The following is a 26967-nucleotide window of genomic DNA, read 5'->3' as shown; positions in this document are numbered from 1 at the left end:
TTCCTCTTGCAGCATGGGTGGTACTTTAACAGGAAAAGTGAGATTACTCTTCAGAGGAATTAGACAAACAGAACCTTGAGAGAGTATCTCCTGCCATAGTTTATCCGATGTGACTCCAGCTATCTACACTGTATGGGCAGGACAAGGAAAGTAGGGAAGAAACTGCTGGCAGGAAAATTTGAGAAAAAACAAGATTATCTATTAGTTCCTCTACCTGTTTTGTTTATCTAGAATCTATCTGTATGTCTATTAAGGCCCCGTCTCACATAGCGAGATCGCTAGCGAGATCGCTGCTGAGTCACAAGTTTTGTGACGCAACAGCGACCTCCATAGCGATCTCGCTATGTGTGACACGTACCAGCGATCAGGCCCCTGCTGCGAGATCGCTGGTCGTGTCGGAATGGCCTGGACCTTTTTTTGGTCGTTGAGGCCCCGCTGACATTGCTGAATCGGTGTGTGTGACACCGATCCAGCGATGTCTTCACTGGTAACCAGGGTAAACATCGGGTTACTAAGCGCAGGGCCGCGCTTAGTAACCCGATGTTTACCCTGGTTACCAGCGTAAATGTAAAAAAAAACAAACAGTACATACTCGCCTTCTGATGTCCGTCAGGTCCCTTGCCGTCTGCTTCCTGCTCTCACTGACTCCCGGCCGTACAGTGAGAAGTGAGAGCACAGCAGTGACGTCACCGCTGCGCTCTGCTCTCAGTGTACGGCGGCTCAGTCAGTCAGAGCAGGAAGCAGACGGCAAGGGACCTGGACACCGAAAGGCGAGTATGTACTGTTTGTTTTTTTTGGTAACCAGGGTAAACATCGGGTTACTAAGCGCGGCCCTGCGCTTAGTAACCCGATGTTTAACCTGGTTACCCGGGTGCTGCAGGGGGACTTCGGCATCGTTGAAGACAGTTTCAACGATGCCGAAGTCATTCCCCTGATCGTTGGTCGCTGGGGAGAGCGGTCTGTGTGACAGCTCCCCAGCGACCACACAGCGACTTACCAACGAGATGAACAGATTCTTTGAGATTCGAATTTAAATACTCTGCCAAATTTTGACACCAAAAATCAATTTGTGGTGAATAAATGCACTTGAATTTTAATAATTGTAATATGAGTGGGGTAGATAGGAGAGGGAGAAAAAAGAGAACCCTGGTGACTATAAGAGTTTACACTCTACTCTACAGGTGAGAGAGAGAGGACCCCGCTAACCATAATAGCTTACACTGTACAGGAGAGAGATGACCTCACTGACCATAAGAGTTTACACTGTACAGGAGAGAGAGGACCCCGCTGACCATAAGAGCTTACACTCTACAGGAGAGAGGATCCTGCTGACCATAAGAGCTTACACTATACAGGAGAGAGAGGATCCCGCTGACCATAAGAGCTTACACTCTACAGAAGAGAGAGGATCCCGCTGACCATAAGAGCTTACACTATACAGGAGAGAGGATCCTGCTGACCATAAGAGCTTACACTATACAGGAGACAGAGGATCCCGCTGACCATAAGAGCTTACACTCTACAGAAGAGAGAGGATCCCGCTGACCATAAGAGCTTACACTATACAGGAGAGAGATGATCCCGCTGACCATAAGAGCTTACACTCTACAGAAGAGAGAGGATCCCGCTGACCATAAGAGCTTACACTCTACAGAAGAGAGAGGATCCCGCTAACCATAATAGCTTACACTGTACAGGAGAGAGATGACCTCACTGACCATAAGAGTTTACACTGTACAGGAGAGAGAGGACCCCGCTGACCATAAGAGCTTACACTCTACAGGAGAGAGGATCCTGCTGACCATAAGAGCTTACACTATACAGGAGAGAGAGGATCCCGCTGACCATAAGAGCTTACACTCTACAGAAGAGAGAGGATCCCGCTGACCATAAGAGCTTACACTATACAGGAGAGAGGATCCTGCTGACCATAAGAGCTTACACTATACAGGAGACAGAGGATCCCGCTGACCATAAGAGCTTACACTCTACAGAAGAGAGAGGATCCCGCTGACCATAAGAGCTTACACTATACAGGAGAGAGAGGATCCCGCTGACCATAAGAGCTTACACTCTACAGAAGAGAGAGGACCCCGCTGACCATAAGAGCTTACACTCTACAGGAGAGAGAGGACCCTGCTGACCATAAGAGCTTACACTCTACAGGGCCCTCACTCCTCTTGGTATCTATTTTAAACTTTGATTTTTTTTGCTGTAATGTCTATTGTCTGTACATATCCCCTCTATAATTTGTAAAGCGCTGCGGAATATGTTGGCGCTACATAAATAAAATTATTATTATTATTATTATTATTATAGGAGAAAGTGCAACCCACTGACCAAAAGAGCTTACACTCTACAGGAGAGAGAAAATCCTGCTGACCAAAAGAGCTTACACTTACACATGGAAGAAAGGCTTTCTCAAGATGGGAGCTGCTGATCTGTTGTGATCCAGGTACTGACCACCACTGTATGAGATATAATAATCTTTAGGATGTCATAGCTGCAGGGCATTATGGAAAGAACTGCGCAATAATGCAAATCGATGTTAGATACACCATTTAAGTCCTCAAAGAGTAAGAGCAGGGATCCCTTCAAATAGACAGACATACACCTATAGAGGACATGAAGGAGCATATGATCCAATATAATAAAGTATAGTGTTGAGCATTCCGATACCGCAAGTATCGGGTATCGGCCGATACTTGCGGTATTGGAATTCCGATACCGAGATCCGATACTTTTGTGGTATCGGAAATCGGAATCGGAAGTTCCCAGTGTATGGTTCCCAGGGTCTGAAGGAGAGGAAACTCTCCTTCAGGCCCTGGGATCCATATCCATGTAATAAATAAAGAATTCAAATAAAAAATAGGGATATACTCACCCTCTGACGCTCCCTGGTAGTAACCGGCAGCCTGCTTTGCTTAAAATGAGAGCGTTCAGCACCTTCCATGACGTCACGGCTTCTGATTGGTCGTGTGCCGCTCATGTGACCGCCAGGCGACCAATCACAAGCCGTGACGTCATTCTCAGGTCCTAAATTCCTAATTCTAGGAATTTAGGACCTGAGAATGACGTCATGGCTTGTGATTGGTCGCCTGGCGGTCACATGAGCGGCACGCGACCAATCAGAAGCCGTGACGTCATGGAAGGCCCTAAACGCGCTCATTTTAAGCAAAGAAGGCTGCCGGTTAACAGCGGTGAGGTGCAGGGGCCTACGGAGAGGTGAGTATATCAATATTTTTTATTTTAATTCTTTATTTTACACATTAATATGGATCCCAGGGCCTGAAGGAGAGTTTCCTCTCCTTCAGACCCTGGGAACCATCAGGATACCTTCCGATACTTGGTATCCCATTGACTTGTATTGGTATCGGGTATCGGTATCGGCGATATCCGATACTTTTCGGGTATCGGCCAATACTGTCCGATACCGATACTTTCAAGTATCGGACGGTATCGCTCAACACTAATAAAGTATAAATAGACTTTATTAAACAAAATTCAAAATACAACAAACAGATAGAAATAAACTATCCACATATTGAAAACAGAATACAGAAAGCTGTAACCCTATAAGACAATTCATTTCAGATGATAGTCAGAGCTATAAATAGAATTATAGAGTAGAAGTACATTCACTGTAATATCATTTATACAATATAAATATTTAGCCTATCTAAGCTCAAAATAAGCATACCAAAAAATGCTGATGAATTTTAAAATGTATATACTATGAAAATACCATTTATCACTTCAATAGTGTCCAGGTATATATGCAAATCTATTACTAATATGGCTGTGTATAATGACATGTAGAAAACCTAATCCTAATAAATCAATGACTAAATAGCTAATTATTACCTGTGGCCATATTGTAGGAAGAAAAGACCAGGACTTCTGCACTCCTCGAAGCGCATTTCACCGCTGCCCACCGTTTCCTCTGGAGGTGAGAAAAATTCATGCTCTCTGATGCTTCAACAGTCTGAGAATGGTATAGGGCAAGTTTTTCTTTTTTTTTCACTGGGATGTCATTTGATCTATCTATCTATCTATCTATCTATCTATCTATCTATCTATCTATCTATCTATTATATCTAACTATATTTATTTTCATATCTAATTATGTACAGTGGGTATGGAAAGTATTCAGACCTCTTTAAATTTTTCACTCTTTGTTTCTTTGCACCAATTTGGTAAATTCTAAAAAGTTCATTTTTTCACATTAATGTACATTCTGCACCCCATCTTGACTGAAAAAAACAGACATGTAGACATTTTTGCAAATGTAATAAAAAAAACTGAAATATCACATGGCTATAAGAATTGAGACCCTTTCAGACACACATATTTAAGTCATATGCTGTCCATTTCCTTGTAATTCTCCTTGAGATGGTTCTATTCCTTCACTGGGGACCAGCTGTGTTTAATTAAACTGATAGGACTTGATTTGGAAAGGCACACACCTGTCTATATAAGACCTCATAGCTCACAGTGCATGTCAGACCAAATGAGAATCATGAGGTCAAAGGAACTGGCCAAGGAGCTCAGAGACAGAATTGTGGCAAGGCACAGATTTGGCCAAGATTACAACAGAATTTCTGCAGTACTCAAGGTTTCTAAGAGCACAGCGTCCTCCATAATCCTTAAATTGAAGAAGTTTGGGACCACGAGAAGTCTTCCTATACCTGGTCATCCAGTCAAACTGAGCAATCGTGGGAGAAGAGCCTTGGTGAGAGAGGTAAAGAAGAACCACAAGATCACTGTGGCTGAGCTCCAGAGATGCAGTAGGGAGATGGGAGAAAGTTCCACAAAGTCAACTATCACTACAGCCCTCCACCAGTCGGGCCTTTATGGCAGAGTGGCCTGACGGAAGTCTCTACTCAGTGCAAGATATATGAAAACTTGCATACAGTTTGCTAAAAAACACATGAAGGACTCCCTGATGAGATGAAGAAAGACCTTTTTGGTGATAAATCTAAGCGGTTTGTGTGGAGAAAACCAGGCACTGCTCATCACCTGTCGAATACAATCCCAACAGTGAAAGATGGTGGTGGCAGCATCATGCATGGGGGTGTTTTTCAGCTGCAGGGACAGGACGACTGGTTGCAATTGAAGGAAACATGAATGCAGCCAAGTACAGAGATATCCTGGATGAAAACCTCTTCCAGGGTGCTCTGGACCTCAGACTTGTCCGAAGATTCACCTTCCAGCAAGACAATGACCCTAAGTACACAGCTAAAATAACAAAGGAGTGGCTTCAGAACAAATCTGTGACCATTCTTGACTGGCCCAGCCAGAAACCTGGCCTAAACACAATTGAGCATCTCTGGAGAAACCTCTGGAGAAACCTGAAAATGGCTGTCCACCAACATTCACCATCCAACCTGACGGAACTGGAGAGGATCTGCAAGGAAGAATGGCAGAGGAACCACAAATCCCGGTGTGAAAAACTTGTCGCATTATTCCCAAGAAGTGTCATGGCTGTACTATCTCAAGAGGGTGCTTCTATTCGATACTGAGAAAAGGGTCTGAATACTTATGACCATGTGATATTTCAGTTTTTCTTTTTTAATAAATATGCAAAAATGATGGGGTGCAGAGTGTACATAAATGAGAAAAAAAATTAACTTTTTAGAATTTACCAAATGGCTGCAATGAAAGAAAGAGTGAAAAATTTAAAAGGTATAGAAAACATCAATCGTAAATATTATTTAGGGCCCTCTGATCTTAGAGATAAAAAAATATTCAGAAATTATAAGGATGGAAAGATGTAATCTTCAAAATGGCTCACAAAGGAGGGAATGTGTTGTGGATTCTGTTTTTGGGCTCCCTCTGGTGGTTACAACTGGTACTGGGTGACTTTGGTGGGTTGCGGTCTCTGGTTTCCACCTGTCCATCAGTGGCTGGGTGTTTCCTATTTAACCTGGCTTTCCTGTCATTCCCTTGCCGGCTATCAATGTATCAGTGTGTGTCTCTGTTACCTGCTCATAGGCCTTCAAGACAAGCTAAGTCTGTATTTCCCTGTTTCATGATTGCTTTCATGTTTTTTTTAGTCCAGCTTGCAGATATGTAATTCTCTGCTGCTGGTTGCTCTAGTGGGTTGAAATTACCACTCATGTACCATGAGTTGGCACATGAGTTCAAGTAATTTCAGGATGGTATTTTGAAGGGTTTTTCAGCTGACCGCGCAGTTCACCTTTTGTATCCTCTGCTATCTAGCTTAAGCGGGCCTCATTTTGCTGAATCTGTTTTCATAACTACGTTTGTGCCTTCCTCTCATTTCACCGTCATTATATGTGGGAGGCTGCTATCTCTGTGGGAATATTTCTCTGGAGGCAAGTGAGGTCTGTTATTCTTCTGATAGGGGAAGCTAGATCTCCAGCTGGCGCGAGACGTCTAGGGGCCCCCCAGGAACGTCCCCCGGCTACTGTTAGTTGAGTGTTGAGGTTCACGATCGCGGTCAGCTCAGGTTCAATCACCCTAGAGCTCGTCCTGTTTTTGCCCGTGTTATGTTGACAAATTCCCTGCCATTGGGAATCATGACTGTATAGCCGGCCCACAAAGTGTTAATTGTTTGGGCTGAAGCAGGAGAAAAAGAAGTGTTGAAGGGAAATTTTTTTTTTTTCCCCCTCAGAGTTTTGCTGCCTAGCCCTTAATTGCTGTCTAGCTGCTTCTTACCTCCTCTTAACCCTTGAATGGCTCTGACCTTAGCTGTTTAACATGGATGTCCAGAGTTTGGCTTCCAGCCTGAATAATCTTGCTGTAAAAGTTCAAAATATACAGGATTTTGTTGTTCACACTCCTATGTCTGAACCTAGAATTCCTATTCCAGAGTTTTTTTCTGGAGATAGATCTACCTTCCTGAATTTCAGGAACAATTGCAAATTGTTTCTTTCTTTGAAATCTCGCTCCTCTGGAGACCCTGCTCAGCAGGTCAAGTGTCATGATCTCTGCAAGCAGAGATCATAGCAAGCCTATAGAGGGACAAGCTCTCGGAAGATGGAACTATACTGACCATGAACTAAGCCTGCCGCGCAACTAGAAATAGCCAGGTAGCATTTCCTATTTATTGCTAGATGCCCAGCTCTGGCCTAAGACCTAAATAGCTAGCAGAGGGAAATATAAGACCTGGCTCACCTCTAGAGAAATATTCCAAAGAAGACAATAGCCCCCCACATATAATGACGGTGAGTTCAGATGAAACAACAAACGCAGCAGGAAAATAGTCTTTAGCAAATTTGAGGTCCGCTTACTAGATAGCAGAAGACAGATAGTATACTTTCATGGTCAGCAGAAAAACACTAACAAAACACCATCCAGAGATTACCTTAAACTCTGGCATTAACTCATAACACCAGAGTAGCAATCCCTGATCAACGAGAGCTTTCCAGACACAGTAACAAAACTTCAGCTGTGAACTGGAGCAAATAGGCAAAACAAAACATGGACAAAAGTCCAACTTATCTAGTAGTTGTCAGAAGCAGGAACAAGCACTGAGAGGCATCAGATAACATTGTTGACCGGCAAGAAACCACCAGAGAAATGAGCTTAAATAGCGACACCCACTACTGATGGAAACAGGTGAAACAGGAAAGAGGATGACAAGTCCAATTCCACAAGCGGCCACCGGGGGAGCCCAGAATCCAAATTCACAACAGTACCCCCCCCTCAAGGAGGGGGCACCGAACCCTCACCAGATCCACCAGGGCGACCAGGATGAGCCCTATGGAAGGCACGAACAAGATCAGAAGCATGAACATCAGATGCATTGACCCAAGAATTATCCTCCTGGCCGTAACCCTTCCAATTGACCAGATACTGGAGTCTCCGTCTGGAAACACGAGAGTCCAAAATTTTCTCCACAACGTACTCCAACTCACCCTCCACCAACACCGGAGCAGGAGGCTCAACCGAAGGCACAACAGGTACCTCATACCTGCGCAATAACGACCGATGAAAAACGTTATGAATGGAAAAGGACGCAGGGAGGTCCAAACGGAAAGAAACAGGATTAAGAATCTCCAATATTCTATAAGGGCCGATGAACCGAGGTTTAAACTTAGGAGAAGAGACCCTCATAGGGACAAAACGAGAAGACAACCACACCAAATCTCCAACACAAAGCCGAGAACCAACACGACGATGACGGTTGGCAAAACGCTGAGTCTTCTCCTGGGACAACTTCAAATTGTCCATAACCTGCCCCCAGATGTGATGCAATCTCTCCACCACCGCATCCACTCCAGGACAATCCGAGGATTCCACCTGACCGGAGGAAAATCGAGGGTGAAACCCCGAATTACAGAAAAACGGGGACACCAAGGTGGAAGAGCTGGCCCGATTATTGAGGGCGAACTCTGCCAATGGCAAAAAAGCAACCCAATCATCCTGGTCAGCAGAGACAAAACACCTCAGATATGTCTCCAGGGTCTGATTAGTCCGCTCGGTCTGGCCATTAGTCTGAGGGTGAAAAGCAGATGAAAACGACAAATCTATGCCCATCCTAGCACAGAATGCCCGCCAAAATCTAGACACAAATTGGGTACCTCTGTCAGAAACAATATTCTCAGGAATACCGTGCAATCGGACAACATTCTGAAAAAACAGAGGAACCAACTCAGAAGAAGAAGGCAACTTGGGCAGAGGAACCAAATGGACCATTTTAGAGAAACGGTCACAGACCACCCAGATGACAGACATCTTCTGGGAAACAGGCAGATCTGAAATAAAATCCATCGAGATGTGTGTCCAAGGCCTCTTAGGAATAGGCAAGGGCAACAGCAGTCCGCTAGCCCGAGAACTACAAGACTTGGCCCGAGCACAAATGTCACATGACTGCACAAAGACTCGCACATCTCGTGACAGGGAAGGCCACCAGAAGGATCTTGCCACCAAATCCCTGGTACCAAAAATTCCGGGATGACCTGCCAATGCAGAAGAATGTACCTCAGAGATGACTCTACTGGTCCAATCATCCGGAACAAACAGTCTATCAGGCGGACAACGATCCGGTCTATCCGCCTGAAACTCTTGCAAGGACCGCCGCAGATCAGGAGAAACGGCCGACAAAATTACTCCCTCCCTAAGGATACCTGTGGGTTCAGCATTACCAGGAGAGTCCGGGTCAAAACTCCTAGAAAGGGCATCTGCCTTAACATTCTTAGAACCCGGTAGGTATGACACCACAAAATTAAAGCGAGAAAAAAATAAAGACCAGCGCGCCTGTCTAGGATTCAGGCGCCTGGCAGTCTCAAGATAAGTCAAATTTTTGTGGTCAGTCAATACCACCACCTGATGCTTAGCCCCCTCTAGCCAATGGCGCCACTCCTCAAACGCCCACTTCATGGCCAAAAGCTCCCTATTCCCAACATCATAATTCCGCTCTGCGGGCGAAAATTTGCGAGAAAAGAAGGCACAAGGCCTAATGACGGAGCAGTCGGAACCTTTCTGCGACAACACTGCCCCAGCTCCGATCTCCGAAGCGTCAACCTCAACCTGAAAAGGCAGATTCACATCAGGCTGACGTAACACAGGGGCAGAGGCAAAACGGTGCTTAAGCTCCTGAAAGGCCTCTACAGCATGAGGGGACCAATTAGCAACATCAGCGCCATGTCTGGTCAAATCAGTCAGTGGTTTAACGACATCCGAAAAACCAGCAATAAATCGGCGGTAAAAGTTGGCAAAGCCCAAAAATCTCTGAAGACCCTTAAGAGAGGAGGGCTGAGTCCAGTCACAAATAGCTTGCACCTTGACGGGATCCATCTCAATGGAAGAGGGAGAAAAAATATACCCCAAAAAGGAAATTTTCTGGACCCCAAAAACGCACTTAGACCCCTTCACACATAAAGAATTAGACCGCAGAACCTGAAAAACTCTCCTGACCTGCTGGACATGAGAGTCCCAGTCATCAGAAAAAATCAGAATATCATCCAGATATATTATCATAAATTTATCCAGAAAATCGCGGAAAATATCATGCATAAAAGACTGGAAAACTGAAGGGGCATTAGAAAGACCAAAAGGCATGACCAAATACTCAAAGTGGCCCTCGGGCGTATTAAATGCGGTCTTCCACTCATCCCCCTGCCTGATCCGCACCAAATTATACGCCCCACGAAGATCAATTTTAGAGAACCACTTAGCACCCTCTATACGAGCAAACAAATCAGTAAGCAATGGCAATGGGTATTGGTACTTAACAGTGATCTTATTCAGAAGCCGATAATCAATACATGGTCTCAAAGAGCCGTCCTTTTTTGAGACAAAGAAAAACCCAGCTCCCAAGGGAGAAGAAGATGGACGAATATGTCCCTTTTCCAAAGACTCCTTTATATATTCCCGCATAGCAGCATGTTCCGGCACAGACAGATTAAACAAACGACCCTTTGGATATTTGCAACCCGGTATCAAATCTATGGCACAATCGCACTCACGGTGCGGAGGTAACGACCCAAGCTTGGGTTCGTCAAAGACGTCTTGATAATCAGAGAGGAACTCAGGGACTTCAGAGGGAATGGACGACGAAATAGAAACCAAAGGTAAGTCCCCATGAATACCCTTACATCCCCAGCTCAACACAGACATTGCTCTCCAGTCCAAGACTGGATTGTGAGACTGCAACCATGGCAATCCCAGTACCAAATCGTCATGTAAATTATACAGCACCAGGAAACGAATAATCTCCTGGTGATCCGGATTGATACGCATGGTTACTTGTGTCCAGTATTGTGGTTTATTATTAGCCAATGGGGTGGAGTCAATCCCCTTCAGAGGAATAAGAGTCTCCAAAGGCTCTAAATCAAAACCACAACGATTGGCAAAGGACCAATCCATAAGACTCAGAGCGGCGCCAGAGTCAACATAGGCGTCCGTGGCAATGGATGACAAAGAGCAAATCAGGGTCACAGACAAAATAAACTTAGACTGAATGGTGCCAATGGAAACAGACTTATCAAGCTTCTTTGTACGCCTAGAGCATGCTGATATAACATGAGTAGAATCCCCACAATAGAAGCACAATCCATTCTTCCGTCTAAAATTCTGTCGCTCGCTCCTGGACAGAATTCTATCACACTGCATACTTTCTGGCGTCTTTTCCATAGACACCGCCAGATGGTGCACCGGTTTGCGCTCCCGCAGACGCCTATCAATCTGAATAGCCATTGTCATGGACTCATTCAGACCTGCAGGCACAGGGAACCCCACCATAACATCCTTAACGGCATCAGAGAGACCTTCTCTGAAAGTTGCCGCCAAGGCGCACTCATTCCACTGAGTAAGCACAGACCATTTACGGAATTTTTGGCAGTAAACCTCAGCTTCGTCTTGCCCCTGAGATAGTGCCATCAAAGTTTTTTCTGCCTGAAGTTCCAAATGAGGTTCCTCATAAAGCAAGCCCAAGGCCAGAAAAAACGCATCCACATCGCGCAACGCAGGATCCCCTGCTGGCAATGAGAAGGCCCAATCTTGAGGGTCACCCCTGAGCAAGGAAATCACAATCCTAACCTGCTGAGCAGGGTCTCCAGTTGAACGAGACTTCAGGGACAAATACAGCTTACAATTATTTCGGAAATTCTGGAAGCTAGCTCTATTCCCTGTGAAGAACTCCGGCAAAGGAATTCTCGGCTCAGATACTGGAGCATGTACCACAAAATCTTGTAAATTTTGTACTTTCGTGATGAGATTATTCAAACCCGCAGTTACACTCTGAAGATCCATTATTGTCAGGTGCACACAGAGCCATACAGAGATTAGGAGGAGAGAGAGAAAAAAGACTGCAGCAAGGCAAACTGGAGGACAAAAAAAAAAAAAAAAAAAAAAAAAAAAAAAAATAAATTCCAGCAGACTTCTTATAACTCTCCTTTCTCAACCTGGGTCTTTAACACTTTATGGCCGGTCAAACTGTCATGATCTCTGCAAGCAGAGATCATAGCAAGCCTATAGAGGGACAAGCTCTCGGAAGATGGAACTATACTGACCATGAACTAAGCCTGCCGCGCAACTAGAAATAGCCAGGTAGCATTTCCTATTTATTGCTAGATGCCCAGCTCTGGCCTAAGACCTAAATAGCTAGCAGAGGGAAATATAAGACCTGGCTCACCTCTAGAGAAATATTCCAAAGAAGACAATAGCCCCCCACATATAATGACGGTGAGTTCAGATGAAACAACAAACGCAGCAGGAAAATAGTCTTTAGCAAATTTGAGGTCCGCTTACTAGATAGCAGAAGACAGATAGTATACTTTCATGGTCAGCAGAAAAACACTAACAAAACACCATCCAGAGATTACCTTAAACTCTGGCATTAACTCATAACACCAGAGTAGCAATCCCTGATCAACGAGAGCTTTCCAGACACAGTAACAAAACTTCAGCTGTGAACTGGAGCAAATAGGCAAAACAAAACATGGACAAAAGTCCAACTTATCTAGTAGTTGTCAGAAGCAGGAACAAGCACTGAGAGGCATCAGATAACATTGTTGACCGGCAAGAAACCACCAGAGAAATGAGCTTAAATAGCGACACCCACTACTGATGGAAACAGGTGAAACAGGAAAGAGGATGACAAGTCCAATTCCACAAGCGGCCACCGGGGGAGCCCAGAATCCAAATTCACAACAGTCAAGATTGTAATATCTTTCCTGCGGGGCGACCCTCAGAATTGGGCATTTGCATTGGCACCAGGGGATCCTGCATTGCTCAGTGTGGATGCGTTTTTTCTGGCACTGGGATTGCTCTATGAGGAACCTAACCTGGAGATTCAGGCTGAAAAGGCTTTATTGGCCCTCTCTCAGGGGCATGATGAAGCGGAAGTATATTGTCAAAAATTTCGGAAATGGTCGGTGCTTACTCAGTGGAATGAGTGCGCCCTGGCTGCAAACTTCAGAGATGGTCTTTCTGAGGCCATTAAGGATAATATGGTGGGGTTCCCTGCGCCTACAGGTCTGAATGAGTCTATGACTATGGCCATTCAGATTGATCGGCGTTTACGGGAGCGCAAACCTGTGCACCAGTTGGCGGTGTCTTCTGAACAGGCACCTGAGACTATGCAATGTGATAGAATTCAGTCCAGAAGTGAACGGCAAAATTATAGGCGGAAAAATGGATTGTGTTTTTATTGTGGTGATTCAGCTCATGTTATATCAGCATGCTCTAAATGCACAAAAAAGGTTGATACATCTTTTGCCGTTAGTACTCTGCAGTCTAAGTTCATTTTGTCTGTAACTCTGATTTGTTCACTGTCATCCATTTCCGTCGATGCCTATGTGGACTCGGGCGCTGCCCTGAGTCTTATGGATTGGTCTTTTGCCAAACGCTGCGGTTTTAGTCTGGAGACTCTGGAAGTTCCTATTCCTTTGAAGGGAATTGACTCTACACCATTGGCTATGAATAAACCGCAGTACTGGACACAAGTGACCATGCGCATGACTCCCGTTCATCAGGAGGTGATTCGCTTCCTTGTACTGTATAATTTACATGATGTACTAGTGCTTGGTCTGCCATGGTTACAAACTCATAATCCAGTCCTGGATTGGAAAACAATGTCTGTGTTAAGCTGGGGATGTCAGGGGGTTCATGATGATGCACCTCTGATTTCAATTGCTTCATCTACTCCTTCTGAGGTCCCTGCGTTTTTGTCTGACTATCGGGATGTTTTTGAGGAGCCTAAGCTCAATTCGCTCCCTCCTCATAGGGATTGTGACTGTGCTATAGAATTAATTCCTGGCAGTAAGTTCCCTAAGGGTCGTTTATTTAATCTGTCAGTGCCAGAGCATACTGCTATGCGGAATTATATTAAGGAGTCCTTGGAAAAGGGACATATTCGTCCATCTTCGTCCCCTCTGGGAGCAGGTTTTTTTTTTCGTGGCTAAAAAAGATGGTTCCCTGAGGCCTTGTATAGATTATCGCCTTCTGAATAAGATTACAGTCAAATATCAGTATCCATTGCCATTATTGACTGATTTGTTTGCTCGCATTAAGGGGGCTAGGTGGTTCACTAAGATAGATCTTTGCGGTGCGTATAATCTTGTGCGGATAAAGCAGGGTGATGAGTGGAAAACCGCATTTAATACGCCTGAGGGCCATTTTGAGTATTTGGTAATGCCTTTTGGACTTTCTAATGCTCCTTCAGTCTTTCAGTCCTTTATGCACAATATTTTCCGTGAATATCTGGATAAGTTTATGATTGTGTATTTGGATGATATTTTGGTGTTTTCTGATGACTGGGAGTCTCATGTTCTACAGGTCAGGAAGGTGTTTCAAGTCCTGCGGGCCAATTCTCTGTTTGTGAAGGGCTCAAAGTGTCTCTTCGGAGTCCAGAAGATTTCTTTTTTGGGGTACATTTTTTCTCCTTCTACTATTGAGATGGATCCCGTCAAGGTTCAGGCGATTTGTGACTGGACACAACCTACATCTGTTAAGAGTCTTCAGAAGTTCTTGGGTTTTGCTAATTTTTATCGTCGGTTCATTTCTAATTTTTCCAGTGTTGTTAAACCTTTGACTGATTTGACTAAAAAGGGTGCTGATGTTGCTAATTGGTCTCCTGCGGCTGTGAAGGCCTTTCAGGAACTTAAGCGCCGGTTTTCTTCTGCTCCTGTGTTATGTCAACCAGATGTTTCACTTCCTTTTCAAGTTGAGGTTGATGCTTCCGAGATTGGAGCGGGGGCAGTTTTGTCACAGAGAAGTTCCGATGGCTCGGTGATGAAGCCATGTGCGTTCTTTTCTAGAAAATTCTCGCCCGCCGAGCGCAATTATGATGTGGGTAATCGGGAGCTTTTGGCCATGAAGTGGGCATTTGAGGAGTGGCGTCATTGGCTTGAGGGTGCTAGACATCGTGTGGTGGTCTTGACTGATCACAAAAATCTGATTTACCTTGAGTCTGCCAGGCGTTTGACAGGCTCGTTGGTCGTTGTTTTTTTCTCGTTTCAATTTTGTGGTTTCATACTTGCCAGGTTCAAAGAATGTGAAGGCAGATGCTCTTTCCAGGAGTTTTGTGCCTGACTCTCCTGGAGACTCTGGGCCCACTGGCATCCTTAGGGAGGGGGTAATATTGTCCGCCGTCTCCCCAGACTTGCGACGTGCATTGCAGGAGTTTCAGGCGGATAAACCTGATCGGTGTCCACCAGAAAGACTGTTTGTTCCGGATGATTGGACCAGTAGAGTCATCTCCGAGGTCCATTCTTCTGTGTTGGCTGGTCATCCTGGAATATTTGGTACTAGAGACTTGGTGGCCAGGTCTTTTTGGTGGCCTTCCTTGTCAAGGGATGTGCGCACCTTCGTGCAGTCTTGTGAAGTGTGTGCTCGGGCTAAGCCTTGCTGTTCTCGGGCCAGTGGGTTGTTGTTATCCTTGCCTATTCCAAAGAGGCCTTGGACGCACATTTCCATGGATTTTATTTCAGATCTCCCTGTCTCACAGAAAATGTCCGTTATCTGGGTTGTGTGTGACCGCTTTTCTAAGATGGTTCATTTGGTACCCTTGCCTAAGTTGCCTTCCTCCTCTGAGTTGGTCCCTTTGTTTTTTCAGAACGTGGTTCGTTTGCATGGGATTCCGGAGAATATCGTTTCGGACAGGGGATCCCAGTTTGTGTCTAGATTTTGGCGGACGTTTTGTGCTAAGATGGGCATTAATTTGTCTTTCTCGTCTGCATTCCATCCTCAGACGAATGGCCAGACGGAGCGAACTAATCAGACCTTGGAAACTTATTTAAGGTGTTTTGTTTCTGCTGATCAAGATGACTGGGTTGCCTTTTTGCCACTGGCCGAATTTGCCCTTAATAATCGGGCTAGTTCTGCTACTTTGGTTTCTCCTTTCTTTTGTAATTCGGGGTTTCATCCTCGTTTTTCCTCTGGTCAGGTGGAGCCTTCGGATTGTCCTGGAGTGGACGTGGTGGTGGATAGGTTACATCAGATTTGGAATCAGGTGGTGGACAATTTGAAGTTGTCTCAGGAGAAGGCTCAGCAGTTTGCTAATCGTCGTCGCCGCGTGGGTCCCCGACTTCGTGTTGGGGACTTGGTGTGGTTGTCTTCTCGTTTTGTCCCTATGAAGGTCTCTTCTCCCAAGTTTAAGCCTCGGTTCATCGGTCCTTATAAGATCTTGGAGATTCTTTACCCTGTATCTTTTCGTTTGGATCTCCCAGCATCGTTTGCTATTCATAATGTGTTCCATCGGTCGTTATTGCGGAGGTATGAGGTGCCCGTTGTTCCTTCGGTTGAGCCTCCTGCTCCGGTGCTGGTGGAGGGAGAATTGGAGTATGTTGTTGAGAAGATCTTGGATTCTCATGTTTCCAGACGTAAACTCCAGTATTTGGTTAAGTGGAAGGGTTATGGTCAGGAGGATAATTCCTGGGTGGTCGCCTCTGATGTTCATGCGACTGATTTGGTCCGCGCCTTCCATAGAGCTCATCCTGATCGCCCTGGGGGTTCTCGTGAGGGTTCGGTGACCCCTCCTCAAGGGGGGGGTACTGTTGTGGATTCTGTTTTTGGGCTCCCTCTGGTGGTTACAACTGGTACTGGGTGACTTTGGTGGGTTGCGGTCTCTGGTTTCCACCTGTCCATCAGTGGCTGGGTGTTTCCTATTTAACCTGGCTTTCCTGTCATTCCCTTGCCGGCTATCAATGTATCAGTGTGTGTCTCTGTTACCTGCTCATAGGCCTTCAAGACAAGCTAAGTCTGTATTTCCCTGTTTCATGATTGCTTTCATGTTTTTTTTAGTCCAGCTTGCAGATATGTAATTCTCTGCTGCTGGTTGCTCTAGTGGGCTGAAATTACCACTCATGTACCATGAGTTGGCACATGAGTTCAAGTAATTTCAGGATGGTATTTTGAAGGGTTTTTCAGCTGACCGCGCAGTTCACCTTTTGTATCCTCTGCTATCTAGCTTAAGCGGGCCTCATTTTGCTGAATCTGTTTTCATAACTACGTTTGTGCCTTCCTCTCATTTCACCGTCATTATATGTGGGAGGCTGCTATCTCTGTGGGAATATTTCTCTGGAGGCAAGTGAGGTCTGTTATTCTTCTGATAGGGGAAGCTAGATCACCGGCTGGCGCGAGACGTCTAGGGGCCCCCCAGGAACGTCCCCCGGCTACTGTTAGTTGAGTGTTGAGGTTCACGATCGCGGTCAGCTCAGGTTCCATCACCCTAGAGCTCGTCCTGTTTTTGCCCGTGTTATGTTGACAAATTCCCTGCCATTGGGAATCATGACAGGAATGTGGCCAACTGTCCAAATGACCTTTTTGAAAAGACGGCCTTCAAGTTTCTCTCCAATGGCGAGTTCTATAGGAGACTAACTCATATATCTCTTCAAGAATTTCAAAGTGAACTTGTTTCTATTCTTATGGAAGCACATTAGGAGGAATTGAGACACTCAAACCCAAACTATCAAATTTTTATCTCCTCCCCAAGTCACATAAGAATGCCTTTGATCCACCGAGTCGTATCATATTGTCCGGTAATGAGAGCTTAAAGGGAACCTGTCACCCCCAAAATGGCTGGTGAGGTAAGCTCACCGGCATCAGGGGCTTATCTACAGCATTCTGCAATGCTGTAGATAAGCCGCCAATGTTACCTGAAAGAGGAGAAAAAGACGTTAGATTATACTCACCCAGGGGCGGTCCCGCTGCGGTCCGGTCGGATGGGTGTCTCCAGTCCGCTCCGGCGCCTCCCATCTTCATTCCATGACGTCCTCTTCGGGTCTTTACGCCGTGGCTCCGGCGCAGGCGTACTTTCCCTGCCCTGTTGAGGGCAGCGCAAAGTACTGCAGTGCGCAGGCGCCGGGCCTCTCTGACCTTTCCAGCGCCTGCACACTGCAGTACTTTGCTCTGCCCTCAACAGGGCAGGCAAAGTACGCCTGCGCCAGAGCCATGGCGTAAAGACCCGAAGAGGACGTCATGGAATGAAGATGGGAGGCGCCGGAGCGGACCGGAGACACCCATCCGACCGGACCGGACCGGGACCGCCCCTTGGTGAGTATAATCTAACGTCTTTTTCTCCTCTTTCAGGTAGCATTGGCGGCTTATCTACAGCATTCCAGAATACTGTAGATAAGCCCCTGATGCCGGTGAGCTTACCTCACCAGTCATTTTGGGGGTGACAGGTTCCCTTTAACAGAAATAATTTGCAGGATAATTGATTATTATGTAAAACCAATTGTCTGTACTTTGCCCTCTTTTACCCCAGACACTGGAGCAGCACTAAAGTGAATAGATCAATTACATCTGGAAGAAAATATGTTTTTCGGAACAGCTGATGTTGAGGTACTTTACACCTCTATAAGGCATACCCAAGGTCTAGCAGCAGTCTCCTGGTTTTTATATAACACTAATTTGGACAGTACTATGATTACATTTCTCCTAACTTTGTTTGTTTTAACCCATAATTGTTTCACGTTCAAGGATCAGGTGTTCCTCCAGTTACAAGGAACAGCTATGGTGGCGGCCTGGGCCCACTCATATGCTAACTTGCTTTTAGGCTTTTGGGAATGCAACATTTTTCAGTGTTCAGCCATCCCTGGTATTGATAAAATTCAGAATTGGATAAGATACATTGATGATATTCTATTTGTTTGGAAAAATATTTAGAATTGAGAGTCCTCAGTGGTTGATACCTTTTAATGGCTAACTGAAAAGATGGTAACAAATTACAAGCTTTCGAGACTACATACGTCTGAAGAATCACATATTTATGCACAACATAGTATAGAAAAAAAAAAAAGAGGGGAAAAAAACCATGAATAAGCCAGGTGACATGAAGCAGAATTACCATGGGTGATAAAGTTACTGTACGTCCATAAATATTGGGCCAATTCTTAGATAAGGATTGTTTTATTGTCCTGTGATTAGGGTCTCTGTTGTGATGACCCCACATGGTCTGATGGGCAAGTTCCCAAGTTGATGTAAAAATACATAAATCCATGTGACACATTCATTCCTGCAGTTAGAGTGTCAAAGGTCGTCATCAGTTTATATTCCCAGACTCTCCTGTCTTTCTGCAATTTGAAGTTACCTTTTAGCACAAGTAATTTCATGTCCATAATGTTATGATTTGGGAGACAGAAATGTATTGCCACAGGTAGATCCATTCTTCTCTTTGTTTGGGAAGGTACCAAGGATGAGCTGCAAGATTTAAAGTCTACCCTGAATAAGAATGACATGAACATTTACTTGGTCAAAGGAGCGCCGAAGGGAAACTCTAAACCAGAATGGCTTAAACCCCATTCTGGTGTCAGAGTTTCCATTCGGAGCTCCTTTGACCGAGTTTCACCCTTTTCCTGTTTCTGTCCTCCTTCGGAGGTGTTCGGCTGCAGCTTCGAAGGGACTGTGCACCCTCCCTCCACTAGAGCTACCTATCCAGCGCTCCTAAAGAATCTGCTTTTTACTGACTTTGATGAACATTTACTTGACCTATTCCTACGGACGTAGGATAACCTTTTTAGACATTGACATTTCCATAAATAATGATGGTTCTGTTCTTACCACCATTTTCAGAAAACCCTTGGCTACTAACTCCACTCTACATGCGCAATCATCTCATCTGCCTTCCACAATTAGATCAATTCCAGTGGGAGAATATTTGAGGGCTAAAAGAATTTGTCTACGAAGGATGCATATCAGGTTCAAGCTGCAGATCTTTATTCTAGATTCTGAGAAAGAGGCTATTGGCATAGATCAAATCGACATGCCTATAGGAGAGCACAGAATGTATCTAGAAATCAGTTGCTCTATCAAAATAATAACAGGAAGAAAGCATCTGATACATCTAAGGTGAGATTAATTGCATCTTATAACAGCCAGTGGAGGGAATTGAATGAAATTATTCATAACTGGTGGAATGTCTTGATGGATGATCCAATTTTGAGGAAAACTCTCACTCACAAGCCTTTGATAACAGCAAAAAGATCCAAGAACCTATCTGATCTGTTAATAAGAAGTCACTATTCTCCTGTTAAACTATCACACAACAGTCTTTTAGGAGAAATACATGTTTTTTTTTCCTTGCAAATGATGTAAAGGCTGTGCTAATACAGTCAAAAGTAAACAATTCTATAATTTCGATGGAACTAAAATTTTTCAAATTAAAAAATATCTGACCTGCACATTGCAAGGTGTAATATATCTCGCACTGTGTCCATGTGATAAAATATATATTGGCATGAGAACAAGAGAGTTACGCATAAGGATAAAGGAACAAGTGCGAGACATAGAGAAAACCAAGGAGGCCAAAGAAGGCGAACAGCTTAAGACGCTCCCACAACATTTTAAAGCAGTTCACAACTCAGATGCAAGGGGTCTCCATATCATGGCCATACCTTAGGTAACCTTGGGTATGAGGGGTGGGAATTTATTCAAGGTTCTTTCCCAAGTTGAGTCCTTGGGAGCCACGGATCACTATTATACTGGTACTTATATCCTCTATATACCACTTATAAATTTTACCCAGTCTTAATAGGCTGCTTATAAGATTTGCACTTTATATGGATATCTTTGGGGGTTAGTCAGTTATATATGTATATGCTATGGGATCTGTGTCTCTTATGATGTATTCACTTTTTGTACTATGATATGTGATATGTGATGTGATATTTTGCTGTCAGTTTCCCCCAGTTTTTAATAATTATATTTAATAAAATTATTTTAAAGTATCTGGTATTCTGATTCTGTATATTCACTTTTGAGTAGGTTATCAGATTGTATTTATAGTGAATATCACTCATTAATTTAGGTGAGTTTTTTCTCACTATGTGGTTGGTTTAACATTAAGTGATTCAGAAATACACTCTATACATTGTTAATGTGGTAAATGACTATTTTAGCTGCAAACATCTGGTTTGTAATGCAATATCTTCATAGGTGTGTAGAGGCTCATTTCCAGCAACCATCAGTCCAGTGTTCTTATGGTACTTTGTGTTTGATAACTGTGTAAGAAAACTAATGGATGGTTAGAATATCCATGAAAACCGTTGTGCAAGTATGTTAGCACAGCTGAAAACAGTTTGGCTGATTACAGAACCTATAAACCTGACCTTCATTTGAGCTAGTTGAGTATCTGGAGCATTACATTTGTTGGTTCCATTAAACTCTCAAAATGGCCAGAAAAAAAGAACTTTCATGCGAAACTCAACAGTCTATTCTTGTTCTTAGAAATGAAGGCTTTCCATGCGAGAAATTGCCAAGAAACTGAAGATTTCCTACATTGATGTGTACTACTCCCTTCAGAGGAGAGCACAAACAGGCTCTAACCAGAATAGAAAGAGAAGAGGGAGGCCTATATTTTGAGAAATTGATGCCTCACAGGTCCTTAACTGGCAGCTTCATTAAATAGTACATGCAAAATGCTAGTGTCAACGTCTATACTGAAGAAGCGACTCCGGGATGCTGGCCTTCAGGGTAGAGTGGCAAAGAAAAAGCAATATCTGAGACTTACTAATAAAAGGAAAAGATTATTATGGGCAGAAGAACACAGACATTGGACAGCGGAAGATTGGAAAAAAGTTTTAAGGACAGACGAATCCAAGTTTGAGGTGTTTGGATCACACAGAAGAACCTTTGTGAGACGCAGAACAACTGAAAAGATGCTGGAAGAGTTCCTGATGCCATCTGTCAAGCATGGTGGAGGTAATGTGATGGTCTGGGGTTGATTTGGTGCTGGTAAAGTGGGAGATTTGTACAAGGTAAAAGGGATTTTGAATAAGTAAGGCTATCACTCCATTTTGAGATGCCATGCCATACCCTGTGGACAGCGCTTGATTGGAGCCAATGTTATCCTACAACAGGACACTGACCCAAAGCACACCTCCAAAGAACTATTTAGGGAAGAAGCAGGCAGCTGGTATTCTATCTATAATGGAGTGGCCAGCGCAGTCACCAGATCCCAACCCCATTGAGCTGTTGTGGGAGCAGCTTGACCGTATGGTACGCAAAAAGTGCGCATCAAGCCAAACCAACTTGTGGGAGGGGCTTCTGGAGGCATGGGGTGACATTTCTCCAGATTACCTCTGCAAATTAACTTCTAGAATGCCAAAGGTCTGCAATGCTGTAATTGCTGCAAAGGGAGTATTCTTTGACAAAAGCAAATGTTGAAGGAGAAAATTATTATTTCAAATAAAAATCTTTTTTTGGAACCTTGTCAATGTCTGGACTAGATTTTCAGTTCATTTGGCAACTCACTTTATTAATAAAAGTATGTGTTACCATGGAAAACATCAAATTGTCTGGGTGGCCCTAAACTTTTGAACGGTAGCGTATTTTTTACACTTTTGGTTTTCATTTTTCCTTCTCCTCTTTGTGCTACTTTTTCATTTATGCACTTCATGTCCCCTGTGGTTTTCTTATTTTATTTTAGTAATGCATTATTCACTTTTTGCACACTTAACACTTCCGCTTTACTTTCATTATGCAGTTTAACAACACTTCAACTCTTATTCTATTTATTTATTTTTGCATACATGTATATCTAATTTTGAGTTTCCTTTTTCCCGTTTTCCCCCCTTTTTTAATTTTGTCTACATTCCATATTTGTTACCTGCCATTCATTATATTCATTGATTCCTTTTCCATGGTCAGTGCGCATGCCCATGTCTCGCTACACCCGGGCCTTCCCGATGCTGTCCACCGGCACGCACATGATCCCTGCTGCTTAGCAGCGGTGTATTGCTTGCGTTCCATGGGCGAAGGAGGAAGTGCCCCCACGTGGTGTGATAACGTTCACGCATGCGCCGCTCATTGGACTACATCACCTAATACCGGATGCCCCTGATTGGTACAACTTCCTTCATATACTGACACACATAACTGTTAGCCAGGCCTCCTGACGAAGACGGGCGAAACACGTGTAGAAGTGGCAGGCCGGGTTCAATTTTTGTGGAATACTATGTAAGTTTTAGCACTTGCACTTTTATTATGGATACTTAGTTTAACCTACATGCACTGATATGCACTGTGGCACTTTACTAATGGATTAATCAATATCCATGTTCCCTGTCCACTTGGAGTTTGACCCCTTATGGGACTAAGTAGGAACGTGGCTATCGTGATCCCTTGGCATTTAGTGTGCTCTTACATCATATGCAGCACATAATAACTCTTTCTATTTATTTATTTTTCTCTATTAGTGTAATTAAGTTGTCAACTATGCTATTCTTTGGTTCACAAAATCCCCATGTTACCTGCTTTTGGTAGTGTTATTCTGGATTGATGTAATTTTGCATAAATATAATATTAATAAATTGATTGCATTTCGGTAAATATACTTTTGACCCTTTTCTTGTGGTTTTCCATACCCAGCTAGGGATGAATACTTTCCGTGCCCACTGTAAACTACATCTATATTTGTCTGTCTACATTATGTTTATTGATCTGAAGGAAGGCAGCGAAAAAATCTTCATATAGAGAAAATATAAATAAACTGGAAAAGTACAATGTATACTATACTACTACAATTTTTTCTATTTTAGAGATTTGTTGTTATAAACTGTGGACCACCCTTAACCCCTTTAAAATTATGCTGTTCTTAAGGTCCAACATGTTGTGCAGAATAATTTCTTAATACATTTTAATGACACAGCTCAAAGCCCTTGTATAATTCTAGAATGAATTGATTTAATTCTCTTTGGCTATAGGCACCATTTTGGGAGTTTAAACTATTACTACTGTATATACTCGTGTATTAGCTGAGATTTTCTGCACATTTTTTTGTGCTGAAAATGCCCCCATCGGCTCAAACATGAGTCATTGTCCAGAAACCGGCGGGGGAGGGGGGAGCGGCAGAGCAGCGGCAGGAGCCGGCAGCTGTGGCTGTGACTGTGCAGCTGCTAAAGATAAATGAATATTAATTTCTCTTATAGCACAATGACAATGAAAGCTGAAGCTGCAGCCGCCGGCTTCGAGAAGACATCATAATCACCCTTCTCTGCACCGTCGCAGCATCTTGTTGGTCCGGGCGCCGGCAACTCTTCCTCTGCTGAGTGATCACATGGTTCCGCTAATATAGGTAATGAATGTGCACGCACCTCCACTCCCAAAGGCGTGGAGCGCATATTTATTACTTTTATGAGCGATGCCACATGATTGCTCAGCACAGGAAGAGCTGCTAGAAGCCGGAATGAGATGCTGCGACGATAAGGAGGAGGAGGCTGAGTAGGATTTTTTTTTTGTAATAGGAAGCATGCATACCAGGATGGGGGGGCACGCAAACAATGACGGGATGGGGGAGCCACGCAAACAATGATGGGATGGGAGGAGCAATGCATATGATGGGACCGGGGGAGCCATGCATACAATGATGGGACGGGGGAGCCATACAACGATGGGATGGGGTGATCCATGCATACCAGGACAGGACGGGGTGAGCCATGCATACCAGGACAGGACGGGGTGAGCCATGCATACCAGGACAGGACGGGGGTGAGCCATGCATACCAGGACAGTGACGGGGGAAGCCACGCATGGCAGGACAGGGATGAGGGGGCAATGCATCCCGGCTTATACTCGAGTCAATAAGCTTACCCAGTTTTCCATAGCAAAAGTAGGTGCCTCGGCTTATACTGGGGTCGGCTTATACTCGGGTATATTTGGTATATACTTTTATTATATTCAACATACAAGTTCCTCCAGAGGCAGCTATAAGAGCTAAGCTTCATTAGTTGATACTTGCTCCCACACTGTTTCTGGAAACTGTTTCCAATCATTCAACTAATTTTAATTTATGACTTTGCAAAGGATTTAGAGTTCCGTATTGGAAAAAGAAAAGCTTTGTTGTGGCTCTACCTACTGGACAGTTATTTGGTGCTTTATTTAAAATTTGTATTTATTGCATATATGAAAATATCAGCTGAAAATGACAGCATTGGCCAAGTTTAGGCTGGAATCATACATTGATGTAGTTTTATCCGTGGATTCAGAGCCAAAGATGAAAGTGAATCCAAAGTTGGAAGGTTTAGATGCAACACTTTTTCAAATTGCAATATACATTGTGAAAAAAGTTAAATACTGGTAGATCACAAAACAAATCCATTAATATATTGTAAACATAGCATAGATGGATTGACTTGCTAGAAGGAAAAAAAGGAAAGAAAAATAGATTAAGAAAAATATATTGTGTATCAAACCATATGGGAAGCATAAGTAAATAATAAACCTAATGACATCAAAGGACAGATATGAGATTTTTTTTAAATAAAATCAATAACACTAAAAACTTCTCTGATTATATACTGATATGCTGCACTTGTGTGATAAAAGGGTAAAATGAAAACTGATGCGTGTTCTTCCAAAACAAACATCCACATATGATAACAGCTCACCATGTGCTGCTGGTTAAAAAGTGGGATTATTTTGGCAGACTTAAAGTTAATGTAAAAGCCAGTCTACCAGCAAATGGAGTGCAGTCAGCTCTAATTAATGTCAGACAACCTGAAATGATGCTTGAGACCACAAGTAAAAAGACAAAGTTCCTCTTTGGTACTTGGCCAAATCAAACATGATCATAGGGCCAGAGAAAGCATTAAGTCGTTTTAATGTCGGACAGTTTTACCATTAATTATTTTATTTAAACAACATGCGATTTACGTTGATTCACAGCGTCTTTGATGACCTCTGGGAAAACAATGATTTGCTGAATATCTAATCCTGGGCTAAACAACACAGGTCTGTACAGAAGCCAATGGCACACACAATTATACACACGGTATAGGCAGTGGCATTTAATAGGTTAACATTTGCAGTCAGCGCTTTGCACCACCTGCAACTGTTAGATGCAGATCCTGGCTGTAACAATCAGCCATTACCTGCTGGGTATGGGGCGGGCTCATCCCATGAGCCTGCTCCATACACCCGCTACCGACTTGCATTATTCATGTCGGTAAAGGGTTAAGGACCAGGCCTAAAATGGAAAGATAAAATAATTTATTTGAGATTTATAAAAATCAGCATTCATAAAATGCAGATTTTTTTGTAATTTGCTTCCACACAGATTCAGTACTGTCAGCTGGCCACCATTTTGCTGAACTGTAAGGAGCCATTGAAAAGTTAAACATAAGAAAATGGTTATACTCACCTTACCACTCACCTCTCCGGCCCCTCTATTCCTCACCATACCTTGTCCATTCCTCGTCACATCTTCTTATCAGCGCTATGAGTTCTGAAATGTTGGACATTTTCACACTAAAATGAGACTTACGGCTCTGAGGTCTGGGACAGTTCTGTACTTACATTTGTTTTAACAAATCCAATTGAGGAACTGACTAAAATGTACTTTGCGGGACAATGCCTTTAAATACATACTATTGGTGCACATATTTTCCTGCCTTTTCTTTTCCTATGCATAAGATGTAGAATTTTATTCATGATTATTGATGATCTAGCAGGCATGTATTATGCGGATCAGAATTGGGCCTATAGAATTTATGTATGTGTTTGAAGATCATTGAGTATAAGATACCGCCACTTTTTATATGACCTGAGGAATATTTGAGTATACTTTTGAAACGTGTTGTCATTTTATACAATAAATATATATATTTATATGTATCAACCTATTGGCGCTAATCTGTTTAGACGATATATGGAGAGTAGTATTCTTCTTCTCATTTCTACTCACATGCAGACTCAGGGTGTCTTGGGCCCACAGGAGGAATTGATTATAGGGGCCCTCACTATAACTACATGCAATTATCAGTTAGCTATTATCCCTGTTAGGGTAAGTTCACACAGGACTTTTTTGCTGCGTATTTTTATGCTAATTTAGGTGCGTTTTTTTGGTGCGTATTTGGTGCGTTTTTTGGGTAAGTTCACACAGGACTTTTTTGCTGCGTATTTTTGCTGCATATTTTATGCCAATTTTCAGCTGCTTACAGATGCGTTTTTTGTGCGGTTTTGGTGCGTTTTTTTGTCTATTTGTGCATGATAATAAAGTTGAGTGACCCCAGTGGAGCTTAGCATCGCCTTCATCCCAGCGGGGGAACAATTTACGGC

At 43.5% G+C, this 26967-nt stretch overlaps 1 long non-coding RNA gene across 1 annotated transcript; it reads right to left on the bottom strand.

The window, feature by feature from the left end:
- On the bottom strand, positions 1-26123 carry LOC143768513 (uncharacterized). Its single transcript, XR_013213911.1, has 4 exons — positions 26051-26123; positions 3865-3985; positions 2403-2468; positions 1-162 (listed from the first exon to the last, which is right to left on the bottom strand). It is a non-coding gene; the product is annotated as an uncharacterized LOC143768513 (long non-coding RNA).
- Positions 26124-26967: the final 844 nt, after the last annotated feature.

The sequence above is a fragment of the Ranitomeya variabilis genome, chromosome 4 (genome assembly GCF_051348905.1).
Source record: "Ranitomeya variabilis isolate aRanVar5 chromosome 4, aRanVar5.hap1, whole genome shotgun sequence".
NCBI classification, from domain to species: Eukaryota; Metazoa; Chordata; class Amphibia; order Anura; family Dendrobatidae; genus Ranitomeya; species Ranitomeya variabilis.
This window is presented reverse-complemented; position numbering and strand designations above follow the sequence as displayed.